Here is a 19,901-nt window from a genome sequence, read left to right as displayed (position 1 = left end):
TTCGGGCACCCAAGCCTTGGACAGAATGCTACTGACTTTGGTTCAACCAACCAACCCTATGTTCGGGCACCCTAACCTTTAAAAATTGATTTTTTAGCTGAGTCCATTTGGGCAACCGATCTAAAGTTCAGCCACCCGAATCTCTCGGGTAAAATTAATTTTTACTGAAAATTAAGGGTAAATGGGGTTAATTTTTCTAAACCTGTTTTTAACTTTTTCTAATTATTCCCATTGAATCCCCAAATGTCAAAAATTCCTCCTTGCCTATATATATATATGTTCACTTGCAATAATTAGAGATGATTAGCAAAATTGATTAGGGCCAAACTCTCTCAAAATCAAAAATCCTATTTTAGCCTATACTACCCCAAAACATTAGAGCACTGAGCATATTTACATATCATACGTGCTTGCGTTATTACTTGAGTTGTACTGGTGCACATATTTGCTTGTGTAAGAAGCGTATTTCCATGTACAAATTTTATACACATTTGTTGTATTCCAGGCGCAGGCCTAAAGAGGGAGACTAGCCCTGTTGAATAGTCCCAGACTAGCTTAGACTCGGTTAGGAAAGTTAGGTGCACCATCTTGGTAAGACATGTTGGTTAAGGTCAGCCCCTTGAATTGACCTTGTTGTAATCGGCGTTGCTCCACCCGTTAAGTGAGTAGTAGTTGAATCCTTGAGCTGGTGTGGCCAAGGTGGGGACATAGGCAGTATTGGCTGAACCCCGATAACATATCGCGTGTATTGTTTACTTTTCTGCACCTTACTTTTCTGTATGTGTATGTTTATTTTTAAATTGCATAGATTGACCCTAGGTTGTGGTATATTGTTGTTAGAACCAGTAGACCTAGGCGATAAATTTTAAATACCCAATTCACCCCTCCTTTTGGGGTTGCACCAAAACTGACAATTACTATCAGAGCCTAGTGGCATTGACTTTTGTGGTGCCGATTACACCACCTGGAAAATTCGAATGAGCGTATTTTTAAAATCTATGAATTGGAGGGTCTAGCAAGTGATTATGAATGGAATTCGTATGTCCTTAGATGAAAATGATATTAGGTTAATGCATGCGAATTCATATGCCATTGACATGTTATATCTTGCATTAGATTTTGATTTTTTTTTTAATTGAGTTTATGGCTTGTCTGACTGCAAAGGAAATCTGGGATGAACTCGAAAGGAAATATGGAGAATCCTGAAAGGATGAGACCACCACGAAATGGTAAATAATAGGGAAATTTCTTTAACAGACAGAGAGGTATATGTCCCTATCTCAGCCTCTATAGATGATTCTGTTGCTGAATGCCATGATTTGTCAAATGCTGAATCATCTGTTGAATTTCATGATAATTCTGTTAATAAAGCATGTGATGACTCTTGTGCTGAATGTCATATTGTATCATGTCTTGAACCATTTTTTGAATCTTGTGATGATACTGCAAATGCTGCATGCAATGATTCATGTAATATTGCTTATAAGAATTCTTGTGATGAATCGTGTATTGAATTTGCTGTTGAAAGCATGCCTTCAAAAAAAGAACTAGAATGCACTTTATCTGGAGTGCATAAGATTCTAGTTTAGATGTCTAAATAGAAAAAAATTTGAAGAATGAAAATAAGAAAGTGGCAAATCAGTTGAAAGAATTGAAAGAATATTATGCCACTCTTGAAAAGAAAAAGATTAAGAAAATATTGAAAATTATATGCTTGAGAGAAGTAATGGATGATTATTCTAGCATAACACCCAAAGCTAAGAATGAAAAGAATGATCATAATAAACCCTTTGAAGTTAAAAGAAGTGAATGTTTCAAAAAGGGTTTATCTTACAAAACTTATTGTCATGCCTCATTGAGTAAAAACAAAATAATTAAGCACAATTTTTTATGTATATTCAATACCTGCTTATTTTGCAAAACTATGTGGCACGTATGGTTTAATTGTTTACTCGGAAGTGCTAGAGGCTTAGAAAAAGAAATGAAATGGATAATTAGCAAAGCAAACCCTATAGGACTTAAGGAAAAATGGATTCAAATTGAAATTATCTTCTAGTTAATCTTTCCTTAGTTCCTAGGTTTAGGGGTAGTGTTGACCAAAAGGCTTGGGAAGTGATTTTGGTTTAAATTTGTCAAAACTTAGTATTTGCATTCACTATATACAATTTTTTTATACTAAGAATAAAATCCACTTTCAAAATGGACAAAGCACTTGTAATTGGTAAACAATTCAAATTGCTTAACTCTTGCTTAAATATAATATCTTAAGTTAAGCCTCTGTTGTCCATTGCACAAGGTTAAGTGTTAGGGAATTTGTCTTGCCTTATATCATTTTACCCTAAACACATCAATCAAAATTGAGTCATCACTCTAGGTATAAGAATCAATGATAATAAATTCCATATATTATCTAGTGCTATAAAAAGTCACCCCCTTGCTTTGAATTGTGATTATTTTCGTAAGGATACATTCCATTCTCCGAAGAGCATTGTTCAAAAATTCATACTTCTAAATGCTCTTTGCTAAAATTTTCAAGACATAATATTTTACTTGTTTATCATAAATAATGTCCTACTTCTTTATGAATGCTCTTCTAAAACTAACAGAAATTTAAATTGATAAGAGTATTTATCCAAGTTCCCTTGACAAGCTCTTAAAACGTTAAGTCAAATCCTTTAGAGCTTCATATCTTAAATGAAGTTGAATGATTAAACTATTTGCATTACGTTTCAAATTTAGATGATGAAACAAAATTTGAAAGAAACCTATGCATGATAAGTTAATTTAAAAGTCATTCTAACTTGTGCCTCTCACATTTTGAAGATTATAAGAAACGAGGCAGTTATAGGCATTATTCATTGAAGGAATATTGATTGTGACTTTTTGGTCCTTTAAAACCTACACATCTAGAGCCAAGTTTTAATAATTGAGAATCTTAAATCTTTTGGTTAAAGAAATTAGAAAATGAAAAAAGGCATAAGATGATTAAGTGCATCACTCAGGGGGAGCATTTATCTTTCATGGTTATAAATTGAAATGCTTTCTTGATATCATATCTTTTATGCTCATATGTCATTATAAACAGCACTGCAGACTGATATCCATATTGCCTTAAATGATTGAATCTCTTTTATTGATGATTTATATATTATGTGAATTGTTAATTGTGCTACCTGACATACTTAGTCTAGAATGTCTCCTACATGGCGGATGCAGTTGATGTGTTTTGCATGCTGGTAGTGGATATAGGTTCTCGAATGCCCTAAAACTCTTGATATACTGCTTGTTGAGAATCTTTTGTGCGGGTTAATTTTGGGAAATGTCTTGTTTACTGCCGAAGTTTTTGTAGATATTTTCCCAAAATTTTTGAAATGTTTTTTGAAATTTGAAGATATATGTGAATGTGAAAATTGGTTTCGAATTGTAAAATGTCTGCACTTAGCTCATTGTTTTTAAAATTTGAATCTTTTGGAGCTAGTTATGCATATATTTTCGAATGCTTTGAAATTGGCGGGATTTCTTTTGGATAAGTCATATTTTCAAACAAAATGCTGCCAAAATGTTTCAAAATCATTTCAAGTACCTTATATCTTTTTCAAGTGATAAATATCCTAACTTGAGCAATGCTTCTAAAATACTTACATTGTGCTCAAGATAAGGTTAAAGAAATTACATATTCTTAGGGGGAGCCACTCCACTTTAAATCTTTTGGCTCTGAGAAAACGAAAATGTATTTTGCACTCATATTCTATATCTTGTGGAAATACATTAACAAATTGGTATCAATGTGCACATTTGCTAAATTTTTACTTGGTATCATGTTCATAACAAAACAACAAGTGGTATCATTTTTATGACTAGTGGTTTCTAACAATTGGCATCACATCTTCTCTACCACATAGTTATAACAATTGGTATCAATCCCACATATTCTTTTTTAATTTTATATCTTGTGGGAATGCATTTTTTTTTTTGGCAAGTTAAAATAAAAAATGATTATGATAGATCAAATTTTAAAATCCTTTTGAAAGGATGAGTGAAAGCCAAATGAAAAATCAATCTTCATCCTTGCATAATCATCAAACTGAGGGAGAATAGGAAATTTAAACTACTAAGTCCTTTGTGCAGCTTGATAATATTAGTATTTGACTTATGTATTGTTTGAGTTGATTGATTGAAATATGATATATATACTTGATTGAAACTAAAATCAAGTCACTTAGGTACATGGCTATTTTGGGAATTTATTTAGTTTCCAACGACATGCTACCGAATATTTTAAAATCCTCCTAAAATACCTTTTGTATCTAAATGGGTTCTTTTGCCTTCATACTATTTTATTTAACCCTTTTTCCTGTTGCCAAAAGGAGGAGAAGAGGAAAAAGTGGGTAAAACATTGATAAATCTATAATGACCCATTTAAATTGAGCTTTAATTATCTTTATGCATAAAGTCAGGGGGGGCCTTTCTTGGCTATACCCACTTTTGCATAAAGTATTTGTCATCATAAAAAAAAGGAAAATTGTTGACCTGATAGGTCACCTAGTTTTAATCATAACAAATACTCTTGGTACTGATGGTTTGTAGTAAGGCTTGCATGCAGGTTCACCTTACACATGTACTCAAATTGAAAGACATATCATGTAATGCCCCAACCTAGGTCTGTCAGGGAGCACTACGTCTCTCCTCGTCCACCTGGACTAGACAACGGGGGGCCGGGCCTTATCGAACTAATGGCTGGCCCCACAAACCAACACATGTCCTTTCCAGTGTGTTTTGTCCTCACTCACACACTTCCTAAGAAAACTCCTAGAAGGTCGCCCATCCCTTGATTACTCCAAGTCAAGCACACTTAACTGTTGATTTCTTATAGGAAGTCTCCCAAAAAGAAAGGTGCACCTTGTTGATATGGGTAGTAACATATAATCCTTTTTAAGCCTTTCTTACATGGGGTATCACATTCTCCCCCACTTACAGAATGCAACGTCCTCATTGCGAACCCATATTTCCAAACCCAGGCAATGTGAATCTCGTCACACTTTCGGCTGGGTAATTGCTCTGATACCATTTTGTAACACCCCAACCTGGGTCTTCTAGGAAGCATTACGTATCTCCACCTCCACCTGGATTAGACAATAGGGGGCGGGCCTTATCGAAATAATGAATGGCCCCACAGACCAACACGTGTCCTTTTCATTGTATTTTGTTCTCACTCACACATTTCCTGAGAAAACTTCCTAGAATGTCACCCATCCCAAGATTACTCCAAGCCAAGCACACTTAACCGTGGAGTTCTTATGGGAAGGCTCCCGAAAAGAAAGGTGCACCTTATTGATATGGGTAGAAACATCTAATCATTTTTAAGCCTTTCTTACATGGGGTATCACATATCATGATGGCGTGTGGTGTTCGTGCCAATGAATGAAGAAGTCTGTGTTGTATTTGGATCTCTTTTTCACTTTCTTCATTCTGGGATGTAATATAATTAGGGACTGTGCACTCCTATGTCTTGTAATAATTTGCATCATGCATGATAGGTAGGTATGCTTAAACAGACCCTAGTTGGACCTTAGGTACCTACACTTAGTGCTTATAGTCCCCATCATCACTTTTCATATTAGGGGAGTTAAATGAAGCAAAAATTCGGACTTAATTGAAAATCTTGAGAGAGCTCAGGCGACTAAACCTGTGGCGTTTTAAAAGCCTCGGTCGACCAAACCCTGGACAGGTCAACTTGTTGACTTTCTGTTCAGGCGACTTAAATAATTTGAATGTATCTTTCTCGGTCACCCGAACCCATGTCAGAACACTTTTCACCAACCCGAGCACCCAAACCTTCACGTTCATTATGGCCTTGGGTGATCGAATTGGTCAGTTTAGTTAACGAAACTTATCTTTGGACACCCGATTCTCAGAAAAAATGCTACTAACTTTGGTTCGGCCAACCGATGCTATTTTCGAGCACCCGAACCATTAAAAATTGATTTTTTAGCTGAGTATACTCGGGCGACCGAATTGAAGTTTAGCCACCCGAATCTCTCTGGTAAAATTAATTTTTACTAAAAAATTAAATAGGGTTAATTTTTCTAAATCTGTTTTAAACTTTTCTAATTATTCCCATTGAGTCTCCAATGGTCAAAAATTCCTCCTTGCCTATATATATATATGTTCACTTGCAATAATTAGAGATGATTAGCAAAATTGATTAGGGCCAAACTCTCTCAAAATCAAAAATCCTTTTTTAGTCTATACTACTCCAAAACACCCATACACTTCACTTTCTTTGATCTTTCAAGAGTTGTGAGTATTTATAAAGTACTTGTGTCTAATCTAGCCTGCTTATACTCTTATTAGATTATATTGATTGTTTGATTTTATTGAGAGTAGAAGTATCAAGTTCTTCCACTAATTTAACTTGATAAATCTTGTGTGGGAAGACTTGGAAGGTTGTGGTTCTTGCATTGTTATTACAAGACACCTAAGCCTATATGTTTGTGTGCAAAATCATTTTCAAAACTTGCATTGAAGCACTCCTTGTGCCTAGTACATTAATAATATCTTGTTGAGTTTGTTTGAATCAACCAGCCATCATATTTGAAACCTTTATCTGATTTTGTGATATTCACATACTGTGTTTCAAATCTTGCTTTGACATACACTCTAGATCTGAACTGATAATCTATACCTATTTGAGTGTTTAACACACATTAGAACACTGAGCATATTTACATATCATACATGCTTGTGTTATTACTTGAGCTATACTGGTCACATATTTTCTTGTGTAAGAAGCGTATTTCTGTGTACAAATTTTATACACATTTGTTGTATTTCAGGCGTGGGCCTAAAGAGGGAGACTAGCCTTGTTGAATAGTCTCTAACTGGCTTAGACTCAATTAGGAAAGTTAGGTGCGCCATCTTGGTAAGGCGTGTTGGTTGAGGTCAGCCCCTTGAATTGACCTTGTTGTAATTAGTGCCGCTCCACCCATTAAGTGAGCAGTAGTTGAATCCTTGTGTTGGTGTGGCCAAGGCGGGGACGTAGGCTGTATTGGCCGAACCCCAATAACATATCGCGTGTATTGTTTACTTTTCTGCACGTGTATGTTTATTTCTAAATTGCATAGATTGACCCTAGGCTGTGTTATACTGTTGTTAAAACTAGTAGACCTAGGCTAAATATCCAATTCACCCCCCCCCCTTCCTCTTGGGGTTGCACCAAATCTAACACTTGAGCTTGAGTCAATTTTAGGTTTCCACTTGCTTTGATCATTTTGGGTCTATTTGAGCCTCATTTGGATTACTTTGAAGATGAGTGTGGCTTTGTAGTACTTAGTGATCTTGAACTTGTATTTTTTTTGTTCTTTTAAACTTTGTCATTCAAGCTTACCTAAAATATCATCACTTAACAAAACATGTTAAATCAACCTTCATTTATTATCATCAAAACAAGATTTGGAAGCCATGTTAGGCCAACAAAAGATAAACAATATGAAAATTAATGATACTCCAAAAAAATGAACTTTAAAATAACCTCAAGAAAAAAAAGAGAGATGAGAGATAAGATGAGAGAGCGACTAGATAAACCCAATAATATTTTAAACATGAACATTCAATGCCATAATCAACTTAAATTAACAGTAATGTAAATAACAAGTAGAAAAACTAATTAATTAAAGAGAAAGATAGAGAGAGAGAGAGAGAGAGAGAGAGAGAGAGAGAGAGAGAGAGAGAGAGAGTTGCAGAGAGTGGGCAGGCCAGAGCTGCTCAAGTTCCCAGAGAGAGCTATAGCGCTCAAGCCTCCTGCCCCCCCCCCCCCCCCAAAAAAAAAAACAAAACCCTAAAAAATAATAAGCCTACCTACCCCTTATGACCTTCTCTCGTGCGGCTACTCCCCTGACTTTTACATGGCTAGCCCAGCTACCAACCCACTTACACACTTACACGATCATGCACGCACGCCCATCTCTAGCGCACACATAGCCCACAAGTCTCCAAGAGACTCACGTTTAGCTCACTTGCATGGATGGCCCACAGGATCCTCTTTAATTCAGAAAGAACTCCCATTCAATTTAATTAAGCCCATTACGCACAACTTCCTTTGTTTCTTCACATGTATAGCTCGAGTTTTCTTTAATGCACACGACTTCAAGTCCTCTTATGTACGCGACTCATTCAAGCTTCTCCTGTGTTTGACCTCCAAGCTCTGCTATCCTCACGAACATACATGGCCCTTCTCTATTATGAATTTAATTTCCAAATATTTTCCAATTTTCTTCCAATTAAAAAACTTAGCCAGCCTTCCAATTTCAAATTCCAGCTCTTCGAGCTCATTATACATGGTCTCACTAACATTTTAAATTCTGGATTTAATTTTCATAAATTTCCTACAATATTAAAATTACAAAAATTCGTCAATTATTGAATAAGATTCCAAATATTATAATTTGAATTCATTGTTAAAATATTGAGCATACTTCGGCATTTAATTAAAATTATGATCTTTAATGTAGGAATTTAAACGCCTAATTACGCAACTTTAACGTGTAATCACCAGTCAATACAATGTGGAAAGGAACATTACAAGTGTTGAGAATGCTCCAGAGACATGGTGGGATAGTAGAAAACAAAACAAAAAAAAACAAAAGTGGGTTGCAAAAGCGCCATGAACAAAGCTTCTAGGGGGTTGTCCTAGTGACTGTCAGTGATGAAATCGGAGTTCGAGATGTGGAGTGGGTTTGCAGAGGATTTTTCGAGACCATCATAACTGGCTATCGCTATGACAATATTTCGAAGTGCCTCCACTAGCTTGTCCTAGATTAAGGGGCCCAATGCCGTGGGTGGCACACTAGCTGGTGGCGCCACCTGGTACACAGGCGGCGTGTGCGTTTATGACCTCTGGTCTCCTCTATGGTGTTGGCAATGTCAAGGGGCTGATCAGGAGGATAGCCCAAGCTCGGTTTTGGTTTTACCAGAGCATAGTTGCATTGCGGTGGGCTCAAAGAGTTAAAGAGGAATAACTGCGTGAAGTGACAAGGTTGGGTCACAAATGGTCGCTGGAGCTGATTACGCGCCGAAACTGCGTAATTGGACGTTTAACCCGAGTTTTACGGTTTATATTTTTAATTAAATGTCCAAAATTGTCCAAAATTTTAATAAAATGCCAAAATCATCATTCTTGAACTTTATTGCACTATTTATGAGGATTTGGTAATTTTTTGTCGCAGGAAAATTCCCGGGAATCAAAACCGACACCTGTTCGTATTTTATACATAAATTTTTCGTCCGAGCTCCGATCAAGACAATTCAAATTTTTTGAAAAGGAGGAAAGGATCATCTACAACTTTCGTGTTTTGAGTTTTATGAGATACGGGCTCCAAAAGAGTCAGATTTGCGATGAACAGAGAATGAAAAAAATAAAAAAATATAGCAATTCGGGTTTCCTATTCGGGTCCAGGGCTTTCCCCCCCTATCCTATTTAACCCTTCTCTTTCTCTTCCTGCGGAGGCAGCCCCCATGGCTCCCCATTCTCCTCTTCTCGTTCTTCTTCTTCTTCTTCTTCTTCTTCTTCTTCTTCTTCTTTAGTTTGTTTTTTTTGTTCTTTTCAATTCTGCTTCTCTCCCCTTGTCTCTCTTCCTTCCCTTTGTCTTTCCTCCCTCACTCTCCCCCTTTCCTCTGTTTCTCTTGGCCTCCTCTGCCCTCTTGTAGTACGGCCAGCCTCATCCACCATCTTTAGCAGTCCCCAAGCACAGCAGAACACTAGCCGACTCCATAGCAGGACCACCAAAGCGCAGCAATAACTTCTCCAGCACAGCAGCAACTTCACGGCTTCGTGGATTTGTTTCTCTCTCTCTCTCTCTCTCTCTCTCTCTCTCTCTTTTCCTTTCTTTCTTTCTTTTATTTACTTTTCTTTGAATCTTGGAATATTGAAGAAAGTTTAGTTTTTTATTTTATTTTATTGGAGTTTTCTTTCTTTTTGTTTAAGTTGAGTAATGTTGGGTATTTCATTATTGTTAAATTAATCTCTTTGTTTATCTAATTGATAGTTATTTTAATTTAGATTCTTAATTAAATTCAGATATTTTTTTTGTCGAAATTCGATTTAGTTAGGATCTATGATTAGTAAAGGTTGTGTTTTTATTGTGTTCCGTTATTGTTTACGTTTTCTAAATTTCCGTTGAATTCATGTTTGCATTTAAATTGTGAGTCTTGATTTGATCTCTTAATTGTGCTAAAGGTTCGATTTTTAGTAGGTTAGATTTTTTTTAGTATGTGTCTAGTTTAGTTTCCATTGTGTGTTTTTAATTCCATGTTCTAGGTTGCCATTTTTAATTAACGCGTGTCCCAGTGTTTCCTTAAGTAGACTAGGGTTTTCATTATTGTTATTTTAATTCCATGTTTAAAGTTTCCATTTTTAGTTAGTATGATCTAGTGTTTCCTTAAGTAGACTAGCGTTTTCATTATTGTTATTTAATTTCGTGCGTGATAGTTTTAGGACTTTAATTTGTGTTTTCATTTAAGTCTCCACAATCTTGAAACCCCGAATCTGAACTGAGTTCAGTACCTTTTTAATTTCGATTGGAAGAAAGTAAAATTTGAGATTAAAACGCATTCCCTGAGGAGACGATCTAGCCCTTGGGCTTAATATTACACGATAGAACTCCTATACTTGGGATAGCTTTCGAGCTGCTTATTTTTTGAGTGAGTTAAGTTTTTGGCGCCGTTGCCGGGGACTGTCGGTTTTAGTCTCAATTTTGCGTTTTTTTCCATCATTTTTATTAGTTTTATGAAAAAAGAAAAAAAAAACATAAAAGAAAAACAGAAAAAAATTTTGAGTTTTGAAAAATGGCTGCACCTGCACCGCGCACAATAATGGATTTTTTGCAGCTTGAATATGCCACTGCATCCTCTTCCACTATTTTGCCTTATGATGAGCTTAATTTCATGATGCAGCGCGGGAGAACGTCACTGCTACCCGAGTTCTACGGGACGGAATTTGAGTGCCCCTATCAGCACCTAGCAGAGTTTGAGTTAACCTGCAACATGTTTTTCTCTCATACTAGAGCTGACGAATCTACTAGACTAAATTTATTCCTTGCTACTTTGCAGGATAGGGCACTGATTTGGTTTCATTCTATGAGACCTTATTCTATCACTAATTGGACTGATATGGAGCGTGAATTCCAACATGCGTTTTGTCCCTCACAGAAGGAACAGATTCTTAATTTTGTGCAGCAGGATGAGGAGACATTTCGGGCTTGCTGGGAACGATTCAAGGATCTGCTAAGTACTTGCCCACATCACGGGTTTGACTCATGGAGGTTAGCTGATTATTTTTATACTGCTCTTACCCCTGATTGCAAGTGTTTTATCCAGACTATGTCTAATGGAGAGCCCGTCAGCGAGGATCCAGATCAAGTATTATCATTCTTTGATTACTTAGCTGACAATGTCCCACAGTGCAACACACGATACACTCAGGCACCCATGACTGCACACCCTATCAGCACAATTAGTGGTGGTGATGCATATGAACCACCAAAATACCCAGATATTCCTCCGCCTCATTACCAGCCACAACAGATCCCTCAAAGCCGTACATCGTCAGACCTTTTCGAGGATAGCATAACACAGATGGCGAACATGCTCCAACAATTCATGCAAACTCAAGTTGATCATAATAATGAATTGTGGGACACCATTAATGCGATAAGCACACAGTTAGACATCTTAGAAAACAAGGAAACACTCGCAGAACTTCAGCCTAGTGCTCAAGAGTACCAGCAACTGCAACAACAAATACATGATGTTTCTTTTGAGACAGAAGAGGCCACCATCACCTTCAGTAGCGAGAAAGACGATCCCCAATCTGAAATGCTCATCACCGAGCAAATAGTTGTCCCAACACCGGAAGTTACGGCTGAAATAGATGAATTCAAAGAAAAATCAGAGGAAACGAGCCCACAAGCGGAGCAGTTAGTTTATAAGGAGACTGATACTCATACGGAGTACCAACCTGTGGTACCTCATACTCCGAGCTCAGAAACCATGGACCCGTCATCCCCGCCTGAATCAGATGTTAAGGAGCCTAATGAGGACGCAGACTCTTGCAGTGGTATGATGATATGTACACCCAATAAAGAGGGTGACCAGTCTGGTGAGCTTATAATTTTCAAAGAACCAGGTAAAACCTTTAAGGTTAATGCTTCTGAAGAACTACAGGTAATTGCTCCAATAACTTCCCATCACACGTTAGTTCGTAAAGAACAAATTTCCTAGAAACGATGTTGAATAAAGACCCTTTCTTGTCAACACAAGAGGATCGACTTGCACACAAATTGTTTGGTATTTTAACACGCATTAATTTATCTGAGGTTGATTTTCGTGCAGGTTTGAAGACTGATCGATTTTGGCGACTCAAATTTGGAGACCCGCCGATGCAATTTATAGACCTGCGGCCACCAGACGAAATTCCTCCAAAGCCTCCGCCAAGACAATTGTGATGTTTTTCTTTCCCTTATTTTCCTTTTATTTTATCTTATTTTATTTTTAGTTAGTTTTCAGGTCTATTTTCTCGTAGTTCGATATTTGTTTTCCATTATTTCGCCACTCAGGTATGCCTTACTTTTCCCGTGCACAGTATTTTCTATTTCCCCTATGCTTTCACATTGAGGGCAATGTTCCACTTTAGTTGGGGGGGATGAGCATTCGCATGTGACACTGTGCACGTACACGTACCGGGTTTTTTTTTTTAAAAAAAAAAATCAAAAAATTAAAAAATCAAAAAAAAATCAAAAAGAAAGAAAGAAAGAAAGGAGGAGTACTGAAGGATTACATTGCATTATGTCATGCTTAACACTGACTCATACCTTTCGCATACTTGCATATAACTTATGAATGACACACTTAAGTCAATCATGCATAGTTTTCTCTTTATATGATCTTATGACTCCATGAAGAATCGATTGGTAGTACATTTATGTTAATTTGACTATATAATTTCCTGTATTTATACGGCATCTCATGAGGTTGAATACACACTCACGTGATTCATTGCACTTAGGGTTTCCTGTGAGCACTGAGAGAACACCCGTGGCGACTATGACACCTTTGTGAGATATCCTTGAGCTATTTATCGTCATTTTGAGCGTTAAAATCAAATCAGAGTTCATAGAACTCAATTCTCTTTTTTTGGATGATTCCTTTGTACACTAGTCTATGTTTTGATTTGCTAGCCTAGAGGTGACACCTAGTGGGGAGATAGAAACCTAGGTCTTGTAACCTACTCAAGATGTGAAGGCTGAGCCACCCCTAGAGATAGACTTAATTCATGAACTTCTATTCGAGCTCAATTCCAATTCATGGTATGAAGATTACAAAAGAAGTGTTAATATTGTCCTTATTGCTCAAGAAAAGACAGAAAATAAAGAATGAGCAGAAAAAAGAATAAGCAATACACATGCGCATGAAATGAAAAGTCAATGCCGGCCCAAATACATATCACAAAAAGTCAAGGACGACACATGTTTTTCCACGTATGAAGATGCTTCAACCGGTTAATGCCTCAGATGTATTCACGACAAGTTTGTAAGTAAGTTGATCTAGGGTGGTCTCGGTTGGATATGGTGAGTAGGTGAGAAGATGCTAGGGTGAAGGACCCGACACCTCATAGATAGGCTAGATCCTTTCCAAATTAGTCCACTCCATATACTTAGCGTTGTTCCTTTTAATATGTGGGATGTTTGATCGCGACACTCCTCCTCACATATGATGAGTGAACCCATTTTCTTTGAGTGTTCTTGAGGGTATACCAATTAGGCCGAGTCAAAGCGACCGTTCTGTAGGTATCCACTGGCGTCCTAGGTGTACTGAGTCACACACACCTCGAGAGTTTACCTGTTTATACTTGAAATTATATGATTGCATTAAGTCTGAATATGCCACTGATTAACTTCATGTGAGTATACTACTTTCAAATCATATATAAACGATGAAACTTGCATGGGTGACGTGTTTTGGAGTCGTGTGCATTGAATATGAACGAGCTTGTGTGAAATTCAGTTATGTTCTTGTATGTGAAATGGTATACTATTGCTGCATGTGCATTGATTTCATGATTACTGGAGTATGTAGTTGTAGAAACCACCCTGAGATTCATTCACGTCATTTACTAGAGACTAGCAAAACGTTAGTTGGGGGGTGTGATTACGCGCCGAAACTGCGTAATTGGACGTTTAACCCGAGCTTTACGGTTTATATTTTTAATTAAATGTCCAAAATTGTCCAATATTTTAATAAAATGCCAAAATCATCATTCTTGAACTTTATTACACTATTTATGAGGATTTGGTAATTTTTTGTCGCAGGAAAATTCTCGGGAATCAAAACCGACACCTATTCGTATTTTATACATAAATTTTTCGTCCAAGCTCCGATCAAGATGATTCAAATTTTTTGAAAAAGAGGAAAGGATCATCTACAACTTTCGTGTTTTGAGTTTTATGAGATACGGGCTCCAGAAGAGTCAGATTTGCGATGAATAGAGAATGAAAAAAATGAAAAAATATAGTAATTCGGGTTTCCTATTCAGGTCTAGGGCTTTCCCCTCCTATCCTATTTAACCCTTCTCTTTCTCTTCCCGCGGAGGCAGCCCCCATGGCTCCCCATTCTCCTCTTCTCATTCTTCTTCTTCTTCTTCTTCTTCTTCTTCTTCTTTAGTTTGTTTTTTTTGTTCTTTTCAATTCTGCTTCTCTCCCCTTGTCTCTCTTCCTTCCCTTTGTCTTTCCTCCCTCACTCTCCCCCTTTCCTCTGCCCTCTTGTAGTACGGCCAGCCTCATCTACCATCTTCAGCAGTCCCCAAGCACAGCAGAACACTAGCCGACTCCATAGCAGGACCACCAAAGCGCAGCAGCAACTTCTCCAGCACAGCAGCAACTTCACGGCTCCGTGGATTTGTTTCTCTCTCTCTCTCTCTCTCTCTCTCTCTCTCTCTCTCTCTCTCTCTCTCTCTTTTCCTTTCTTTCTTTCTTTTATTTACTTTTCTTTGAATCTTGGAATATTGAAGAAAGTTTAGTTTTTTTTTTTATGTTATTGGAGTTTTCTTTCTTTTTGTTTAAGTTGAGTAATGTTGGGTATTTCATTATTGTTAAATTAATCTCTTTGTTTATCTAATTGATAGTTATTTTAATTTAGATTCTTAATTAAATTCATATATTTTTTTTGTCGAAATTCGATTTAGTTAGGATCTATGATTAGTAAAGGTTGTGTTTTTATTGTGTTCCGTTATTGTTTACGTTTTCTAAATTTCCGTTGAATTCATGTTTGCATTTAAATTGTGAGTCTTGATTTGATCTCTTAATTGTGCTAAAGGTTCGATTTTTAGTAGGTTAGATTTTTTTTAGTATGTGTCTAGTTTAGTTTCCATTGTGTGTTTTTAATTCCATGTTCTAGGTTGCCATTTTTAATTAACACGTGTCCCAGTGTTTCCTTAAGTAGACTAGGGTTTTCATTATTGTTATTTTAATTCCATGTTTAAAGTTTCCATTTTTAGTTAGTATGATCTAGTGTTTCCTTAAGTAGACTAGCGTTTTCATTATTGTTATTTAATTTCGTGCGTGATAGTTTTAGGACTTTAATTTGTGTTTTCATTTAAGTCTCCACAATCTTGAAACCCCGAATCTGAACTGAGTTCAGTACCTTTTTAATTTCGATTGGAAGAAAGTAAAATTTGAGATTAAAACGCATTCCCTGAGGAGACGATCTAGCCCTTGGGCTTAATATTACATGATAGAACTCCTATACTTGGGATAGCTTTCGAGCTGCTCATTTTTCGAGTGAGTCAGGAGCTAGGCGTGCCTGCCAGATAACTTGCAGAGAGTGAGAGGAAGGGCCTTCGTGCTAGCGACTAAGGTTAGTAGGTGGGCGATGATGTCGACGAGGAAAAACCATAATGGTGGGGAGCTGATAGGATAGGTGTGAAATGAGGTTTTAAATGAGTTTACCTATTTGATCATGTCGCGTCTTGTTCCTATGCTAGTCGCACCCGGAATTTCAAAGCAATGATTTTTATCTAGCGACTAGGTCACGTGCCAATGCCAAGCTCGTCGCTCCAATGGTCTCACCCCCAACTTATTCGAAAACTGGCTCGTTGAACTCTAACTTCTGGCTAATCTATTCTACCTAAGATAGGATCCTAAAAAGTAAATAAAAACTAGTGAGTTGCCTCCCGGAGGCACTAAGTTTACCATCTTCAGTCAAACGCATTAAAGCTCAAGATGGATAAATCGGATCACATAAGTGTAATTTTTCGACGAGTCCCTCAGTAATGCCCTCGATGTACTGTTTTAAATGCTGATCATTGACCTTGAAACATGTATTGATCATAGGGTCCTTTATTTCAACTGTTCCATGAGGAAACACCTGGGTCACAACATAAGGTCCCTGCCAACGGGAACACAGCTTGCCTGTAAATAATTTCAATAATGAATTGAAAATCCATACCTTTTGGTGCGGCATGAAAGATTTCACAACTATGTGTCTGTCGTGAAAATCTTTCATCCTGTCTTTGTATGTCTTGGCACTTTCATATGAAGCATTTTGGAGTTCGTCCAACTCATTGAGTTGAAGACGATGATGAGTTCCTGTAGCATCCCTATCAAAATTAAATTTCTTAATGGCCTAATATGCCCTGTGTTCTAACTCAACCGGCATGTGACAGGCCTTACCGTAGACCAGGCAATATAAGGACATATCGATAGGAGTCTTGTAGGCTGTTTTGTATGCCCACAAAGCATCGTCTAACCGAGATGACCAGTCCTTTCTATCTGGTCACACTATTTTTTCTAAAATGGTTTTGATCTCTTAGTTAGACACTTCCACTTGGCCACTTGTCTATGGGTCGTACGGTGTGGCGAGCTTATGGGTGATAGAGTACTTCCAGAGGAGAGTTGCAAAACAACGATTGATAAAATGTTTACCCCCATCACTGATGATGGCTCGAGGACAACCAAACTAATTAAAAAGGTTTTTAAGGAAATAGGCAACCATGTGGTGATCATTGGTTTTAGTTGCAGTTGCCTTAATCCACTTGTAAACGTAATCCACCACTACAAGGATGTACATATATCCTTGAGATGGGATGAAAGGGCTTATAAAGTCAATTCCCCATACATCAAATAGTTCCACCAGAATGGGATTCAAAGGCATTATATCATGCGCGGAGATGTTTCCAATTTGCTGGCATCGTGAACATGAATGGCAAAAATTGTTAGCATCTCTAAAAAATGTAGGCCAGAAGAATCCACTCTAAAGTACTTTGGTTGCGGTTTTCTTTCCACCGAAATGGCCACCACATTCCAAAGCATGGAAAAACTTTAAAATACTATTCTGCTCACATTCAAGGACACACTGCCTAATGATTGAATCAGGGCCTATTTTGAAGAGATCTGGATATTCCCATATATACTGTTGCACTTGTGATAAAAACTTATTTCTTTGCTGCTATATCTATTCATGAGGAATGAACCTCATGGCTAAGTAATTGACAATGGTAGCGAACCATGGGGGTTGGGAAGAAACGTCAAAGAGTTGTTCATCAGGAAAGGAATCTTGCATTGGGGATGAGTCGAAGGAATCCTCGACTAACATGCGAGATAAATGATCTGTGACATGATTTTCGGTGCCCTTCCTATCCCATATTTCATAAGCAAATTATTGCAAGAGCAAAATCCACCTTTTCAGCCCGGGTTTGGTCTCTTTCTTTGAGGAGGTACCTCAAGGCAGCGTGATCTGAATATACAAAGACCTTGGATCCCAATAGATAGGAACGAAATTTGTCTAAAGCAAAGACAACATCTAGGAGCTCTTTCTCAGTAGTGGTGTAATTTAATTGTGCTCTTTGCAAAGTCTTACTAGCATAATAAATTACATAAGGTAGCTTGCTTATGCGTTGTCCTAGCACGGCCCCAACTACGTAATTTGATGCATCACACATGATTTCGAAAGGAAAAGCCCAATCAGGTGGCTGCATTATCAGGGCAGAGGAAAGCCGTGTCCTCAAAGTTTCAAACGCACTAAGATAAGATTCATAAAATTCAAAAGGTGCCTCCTTCAGTAGCAGGTTGGTTAATGGTCGTGAGATTTTGCTGAAGTCCTTGATGAAATGCTGATAGAAACCACCATGTCCCAAGAACAACCTCACTTGTTTAACAGAAGTAGGGGGCGGTAGTTTAGAGATCAGTTCTACGTTTGCCCTATCTACTTCAATCCCTCCAGCGGAGACAATATGGCCTAATACTATGCCCTCTTAGACCATAAAATGACTCATTTCCCAGCTTATCACCAGATTAGCTTCCACACATCTCGCAAGGACCTTTGATAGATTTTCCAAACATGTATCAAAAGATGGTCCAAACACAGAAAAGTCATCCATGAATACTTCAAGAAAATTTTCCCCCATATCAAAGAATATGGCCAACATAAACCTTTGAAATGTTGCTGGGGTGTTGCATAGCCCAAGAGGCATCCTCCTATATGCAAAAGGCCCGAATGGACAAGTAAATATAGTCTTTTCCTGATCATCTGGGTGGACTGTGTTTTGATTGTATCCTGAGTACCCATCTAAAAAGCAATAGAAATTTTGTCCTGCTAATCTCTCTAGGACTTTATCAATAAATGGTAACGGGAAGTGGTTTTTTTGAGTAAGGTTATTGAGTTTCCTATAGTCAATGCATACCCTCCAACGGCTAGTGACACAAGTGGGGAGGATGCCTTCACCTTGGTTATTCTTAACAATAGTGATCCCGAATTTCTTCGGAACCACTTGCGAAGGGGTCACGAATTCGCTATTAGATATAGGAAATATGATCCCTGCGTCTAAAAGTTTAACCACTTATTTCAAAACCACTTCCTTCATATTGGGATTAAGTCTCCATTGCATCTCCTGGATGGGTTTAGCATTTGGCTCGAGATGAATCCGGTGCATACAAATGGATGGGTCAATTCCCCTAAGTTCGGCTACTGACCATCCTATTGCTCTTGTATGTTTTTATAGAACATGAATGAGCCTTAACTCCAGCGAGTGATCTAATATGGACGATATGATTACAAGAAAGGTTTCTCGGGGGCCCAAGAAAACATACTTAAGAGAGGATGGTGGGGGCTTTAATTCAAGTACCGGGGGAACCTCAATAGAAGGGCATGCTGGTACACTAGAGAGAGTAGGAAGGCTCTCAAACTGTACTTTCAAAGGTCTCCCTCCCAATATAGATGTCGACTTACTAAAAGTAGGCACTCAGGTACACGGGTCCTCTAAACTTTTTGTAGAAGATTGATCACTTGGGAACTTCTCCTCAAAGGGTTCACCTAGTGAAGTCGGGGATGCATCTTGTCCAATACTTTCATTGATCATATCGACATCCTTGTAAGGAAGATTGTCAAGTTCGTTCGATCGAGTATGGAAAACGTTAAGCCAGAGTTACATACTGCCAAAAGAAATGTCCATGACTCCTGACCTACACTGAATACAAGCATTAGCAGTAACTAAAAATGGTCGGCCCAAAAGGACCAGGCCTGACTGATGTGATGGCTCGACAGGTGCCATGTCTAGCACAAGGAAATTAGCAGGGTAAAAGAATTCATCCACCTTGACTAAGACATCCTTTATAATGGCCCAAGCTTTTTTTATAGATTGATCTGCAAAGCGCAATGTGACCGGGGTTGGCTGCAAATCTCCTAAACTAGCTTTTTGATAGACCAAGTAGGGCAGTATGTTCACACTCACCCCTAGAACAAAAAGAGCCTTATTAATAATGCATGTTCCTATCATACAGGTAATTGTGGTGGTGCCCAGATTTTAAGTTTGAGGGGAATAGTCTCTAGCAAAATTGAGCTGACAGTTTCGGTCT

The sequence above is a fragment of the Malania oleifera genome, chromosome 9 (assembly GCF_029873635.1).
Source record: "Malania oleifera isolate guangnan ecotype guangnan chromosome 9, ASM2987363v1, whole genome shotgun sequence".
Classification (NCBI taxonomy): Eukaryota; Viridiplantae; Streptophyta; class Magnoliopsida; order Santalales; family Ximeniaceae; genus Malania; species Malania oleifera.
This window is presented reverse-complemented; position numbering follows the sequence as displayed.